Here is a 6,039-nt window from a genome sequence, read left to right as displayed (position 1 = left end):
CATGTGCTAAACCCCTAACCCATCGTCATCTCGTATTTGAGCCTTTGGAAACGTGATTGTTACCGAGTCACCTGGTCTACAGTATTTAGTTAGAGCAACCCAAACGAAGACAGATGTGACCGGACAAAATAACGTGGGCCGAAGAAGAGTCATCCTAGAGGCTTCCAAAAAGAAACTGAAGAGGAAGTGACAGACCTTGAAAAAGATGGGGTCTTCCTGTCCCATCTGTCAGCAACAGGAACTGAGGGGGAAAGAGGGCCGGGGTACGGCCTGGGCCAAAGTAACGAGATGTCAGATCTGTCCCCGGCATTCTCCAGCTCCGTTTTTATGGCGTCTTTCCCGGAGCATTGCCTTTCGATTCCTTGCAACTTAGGCCTCGTGGAAGCCATTTTGGGTTCCCTGGGGCACAATGGTATAAAAAGTTTATGTCCCCAGGCCCCTTTTTAGCAGTGTTCGTGCAGCCAGGAGTCAGAAGGCAAGCCTGCTGGTCCAACCATGGCACCCGCCCCTTCCCCTCACCAGGCATCTCTGGCATTTCTCCATCTTCCTTTTCTCTCTCCCCCGCCCTCCCCCGGCCCTGCCATGGGGATGAAAGATGGAATGGTGGGTTGTGCTAAAACAAGATAGGTCCCGTGGCTTTCGTGTATGTGTGTGAGTGTGTGTGTGCTTTGCTCTTTCTACTTCATTTATTGTTTAAAGTTTATTTGCTTATTTTGAGAGAGAGAGAGAGAGAGAGAGAGAGAGAGAGAGAATCCCAAGCAGGGTCTGAGCTGTCAGCACAGAGCCCGATGTAGGGCTTGAATTCACAAACCATGAGATCGTGACCTGAGTTGATAGTCCGGTGCTCTTTCTGTTTCACTTTTAAGAAGGGGCTGGAATTTCGTTTTGTTGGCATCACTAGACTTTGCTGTGGTGTTCCTACTGCTGCCTGCCTGTGGTATTTGACAGAAAAGAAACTGATGACAGCACAATTCAATTCACTCCAACAGCATTTCTGGAGCACTGAGTCCTCATCAGCATGGTGGCAGGGCTGCGTAAGAGTGGGCCAGGCCCTCCTGGACTCATTCACCAACCACCCCGCGTACTCCACTCCTTCACGATCATATGTCCCAGGGGTTCTCTCCAAACACGTAAAAGCTAAGAAGGATTCCGTGCAAAATACTTTTGCAGCCTTCAAGGGGCTATTTCTAAACATGCATCCTTTGCCAGAGTGCTCTGATGTGGGGCCTCTGGTTCTCAAGGAGGGGGTGGCGATTCTGCCCCCTGGGGGACATCTGGCAATGTCTGGACACAGCTGGGTTGTCATAGCTGGGAGAGAGGTTGTCACAACCAGCTAGTTGAGGCCCAGAGGCCAATGCATAGGACATCCCCCCACAACTAGGAGCTGTCTGGCTGAAAATATCGGCAGTGCCGAGGTTAAGAACCCCAACCACACTGTATCTTTCCAAAGTATTCCAAAGTATTTCCAAAGTATTTTCTCCTGTAGTTTTTCAAAGTGATATAGTTGCCTGAGACTTGGTGAAAAAAATTATTTCTCAATAATGAAGTCGCATTCAGCTCCTGACACGTATGATGTTCCTTGCTAGGAGGTTCTATAGTGGACTATTTTGTGCCATTATTTGGTCTGTGATTTAGGACAGGAATAAGGCTGGGAATACAGCCAGCATATTGCACATTCTCTATCAGACCATATGGAACGTGCAATATGGGTCATGTCAGTAGCTTTCAAATATGCCTTGAGGGGCGCCTGGGTGGTTCAGTCGGTTAAGCGTCTGACTTTGGCTCAGGTCATGATCTCACTGTTTGTGGGTTTGAGCCCCACGTCGGGCTCTGTGCTGACAGCTCGGAGCCTGGAGCCTGCTTTGGATTCTGTGTGTCAGTCTCTCTCTCTGCCCCTCCCCTGCTCACGCTCTGTCTGTCTGTCTGTCTCTCTCTCTGTCTCTCAAAAATAAAAATAAACATTAAAAAAATTAAAAAGAAAAAGACTCAAGCAGAAATCGGCACTTCTTAGGGCAGTTGAATGGCTCAATCAGTTAAGCGTCTGACTCTTGACCTTGGCTCAGGTTGTGATGGCACGTTAGTAAGTTCAAGCCCCGCATCGGGCCCTGTGCTGACAGTGTGGAGCCCACTTGGGATTCTGTCTCTCTCCCTTTCTCTCTGCCCACCACCTCCTGCTTGCTCCCTATCTCTCTCTCATAATAAATAAAAATAAACTTAAAAAAAAAAAAAGAAATGGGCACTTCTTGCCTGGCCCAAGTCTGTTTTTTTTTTTTTTAAATAGTTTTTTCTTTTTTTCTTTTAAAGTTTATTTATTAATTTTGAGAGAGAAAGAGAGCATGAACATGGGAGGGGCTGAGAGAATGGGAGAGAAAGAGAATCCTGAGCAGGCTCCATACTGACCATGCAGAGCCCGAGGTGGGGCTTGAACCCATGACCTGAGCAGCTAGACCTGGTTCTAGGGACCGAGAGTACTTCAATGAACAAAGCAGATAAAAATTCTTATCGTCCTAGAACTATTATGCTCATTGTGGGAGTGGGACTATATCCTTAATGAATACGTACATTATCTGATATGTTAGAGGTTAAAGACTACACGTACAAATGGCCAATGGCCAAACCAGATATAAAACAAAACTCTCACCCATAATGGGGAGCAACCAGCCAGGAAACCAACCTTGATCTAAGGAAGCTGCTGAGGCAGCCAATGTACTACCCACAAGTCAGACTTACATAGTCTGACCACTATCTACAGCAAACAATCCAGGAAGCCAGATGATAACTCCTGTAATCTACCCCAAACGGTCAGGACCTGATCAGTAACTGCCAGCTTCCCAAATTTTCATCCCCGCTTCCAGCTTAGGACTAACCATGGAGAGCCACGTATGCACCCGCCCCCCCCCCCCCCCAACCAGTAACATCGGGTGCCCCGCTTCTAGTCTGTGTCCATCTTCCCCAGGTCACAGGGTCCAGCAGGGCACACCTGAGACCTCTCCTTTTCCACTATAAATCTCTCCCACATTCAAGCCTCTGCCCAAACGCAAGAGACAGTGGCCGACCCCTTTGCCGTAGTGAGCTCTGAATAGATAAATAACCTTTGTCTATTCTCTTCGGTCTTCATTTATTTCCACAAGGTTTACTCTCTCTCCTTCTGCCCCTCTGCCCCTCTCACGCATGTTCTGTCTCTAAAATAAAATTAAAAAAAAAAGAAAGAAGACCCTGGAAACAATGGAAATTTCCATCATCCAGAGAGTAGATGAACAAATGAATCTTAGTATGTTGACATAAAAGAATGCATATAGATGTAAGAAATCCACGTCCAAAGAAAAGCAAAGAAATAGTGAGCACAGACTTTAGAGTAATGACTACTTTGGGTGCAGGGGTGCAGAAAGAAGGGTTGGGATGGCAACCTTTCAGTTAGGATGGGTTAGTTTTAGTTTTAGAAGGGTTGGGATGGCGACTTTTAGTTAGACTAGGATGTCAAGGCTTTGTCCCGTTATATTACTAAAATAATTAGCAAATTAAATAAAGAAGACTATGCTGAGTGTATTATGAATCAGAGATTATGGCTCATTGTTTTCTGGGCTTTGAAAGGCCTTAAAAAATAAAGTACTGTATTAAAATATAGTATCATGGGGGGAAAGAGAGCAGTATAGGAGAGATTTGGATTGCAGGGAGGGTGAGTAGGATTTCGATTTTATTTTTTTATATATATTTTTAAAAGTTTATTTTTAAAAGTTTATTTTTTTGCATCCATATTATTTTTAAAATATATATTTTTAAAAGTTTATTTATTTTGAGAAAGAGAAAAAGAGGGAGAAGGAGAATGGGGGAGGGACAGAGAGGAGAGAGAGAATTTAAAGCAGGTTCCATACCCAGCGAGGAGCCTGACTAGGGTCTCGATCCCATAGCCATCACCACCTGACCCAACATCAAGAGTTAGACACGCAGCTGACTGAGCCACCCAGGTGCCCCAGGATTTCGATTTTAAATTGAGTGATTCAAATAGGACTCATGGAGAGTATGGGTGACATTTGAGCACAGACAAGGAGTGAAACATCCAGTGGTAAAAAGTCAAGAGCATTGTGGACTGTGGGACTGTAACAGATGAGGGTGCTGGGAGCAAGAGTTCAGCAAGGTGATGAGGAGATTGTAGCTCCCCATGTTAGTTTCGGTCACTGCAAACGTCAGCCTTGCCGCTGAGTGTCCTGGGCAACCTGGGGAGGGTGCGAGTTAGAGATGAGATCAACCGCCTTTTCACTGCAGAAGGATTACTGTAAACTGTACCTTGAGAGCTGACTATGGGGAGAGGCTGGATGGGGGCAGCTCTACCCTGAATCTGAGGAACTCTTGCTGGGGGTGGCGATGGGGCCCAGACCTTTGGGGGAGGGGTGCAGGTGGTGAGCGGGTTGGATTCCGATGATGCCACCCATTTCGCTGATCAATCTAGCGCAGGACATGCAAACAAGATAGGAGTCAAGGGGTGCCAATGTCTCTTTGGCCTGGGTCACAGGAAGGATGAAGTCATGCTGGAGAGGATTAACCGGGAAGGGTGTATCTGTGAGAAAAGCATTTTTTTTTTGGTGGTCGGGGTGGGGGGTACTGGTAGGAAGATCAAGAATCTGGTTTTCAACTGTAGATGGTTTCTAATATTTTGCTATTATAAGTGATGCTGTAATGAATGTCCAACATAACCCACCCAGGCATTGGTTCAAATCCCAGGGTTCAAATCCCCTTTCTAAAGTTACTAGTTCTGCAGTGACTTCACCTTTTTGGTCTCCTGATTTCTAAAATGATGATGATAATAATAATAATAATAATAATAATAATAAACCTAACCAAAATTATTCTGCGGATTAAAGGAATCAGTGCCCAACACAAAAAAGTAAGAGCTTATTAAATGTTAGCTGTGCATTGCATCCTTTCTCTCTTCTGATATTTCCTTGGAGCAACTTCTTAAAGGTGGAATTTGCTAGATCAAACGTTATCCCCGTTTTGCTGATGAAAGTTACAAAATTGCTCTCTATAAAATGTTCATCAGTTGTTCCCATCCACTGTGTGTGATGCTTTCCTTATACTCTGCAACCAGCACTAGACATGATTAAAACAATACTTTGTTAATATAACAGATGAGAAAAATTCATGTTTTTCTTAATTATTAGTGAAGTTCATTGTAAGAAAAAATGTGTTTTATATTATGGATGCAAATATATATAATGAGCTCCCATGTATCCAGCTTCAACGATGTATTCTGAGCCAATTATTTTGAAGCCAATTTGTAAGAATTAAAGTATAACTACAATACCATTGTTATGCTTAACAATTAACAGTAATTTTTAATTAACTTCTAGTAAGTAGCCATGCTCAAATTTTCACACATATATCTTACTCTAAAATCAGTTATCTAATTAGGGTTCTGATAAGACTCACGTATCCCTGCAACTGACTGAAGGGCCCATACAATGTATTCTTTCTTTCTTTTTTTTTTTCTTTTTTTAATGTTTATTTATTTTTGAGAGACAGAGAGACTGAGACAGAGCACAAGTACGGGACGGACAGAGAGAGAGAGAGGGAGACACAGAATCTGAAACAGGCTCCAGGCTCTGAGCTGTCAGCACAGAGCCCGACGTGGGGGGGGGTGGCGCTCAAACTCACGAACCGTGAGATCCTGACCTGAGCCAAAGTCAGACACTTAACCGACTGGGTCTCCCAGGTGCCCCTATAGTGTCTATTCTAGCCTGCAGCTCCCCTTGAAGCCCTGTCCACCTTCTTGCCTCTTGTCTTCAGTGTAGCATTAATTTTGGGTGACTGAGTTTTGGAGTTGGAAGACTGCACCCCCGTGGAATCATTTAACACCCTGGATTTCCAGTAATCAGATCCACCTGCCACGATTCAGTGTCTAGTTTTGGACAAGCCTGCTTCATAGGTGGTGTTGTGTTCTTCCATCAAGAGGCATCTATTTGTCTCACTTGTGTGACGTTGGGATCCATGATTAGTCACTACCTACATCCATGAATTCATTAGGGCTGGATTTTCCTTCCT

The sequence above is a fragment of the Neofelis nebulosa genome, chromosome 2 (genome assembly GCF_028018385.1).
Source record: "Neofelis nebulosa isolate mNeoNeb1 chromosome 2, mNeoNeb1.pri, whole genome shotgun sequence".
Lineage (NCBI taxonomy): Eukaryota > Metazoa > Chordata > Mammalia > Carnivora > Felidae > Neofelis > Neofelis nebulosa.
This window is presented reverse-complemented; position numbering follows the sequence as displayed.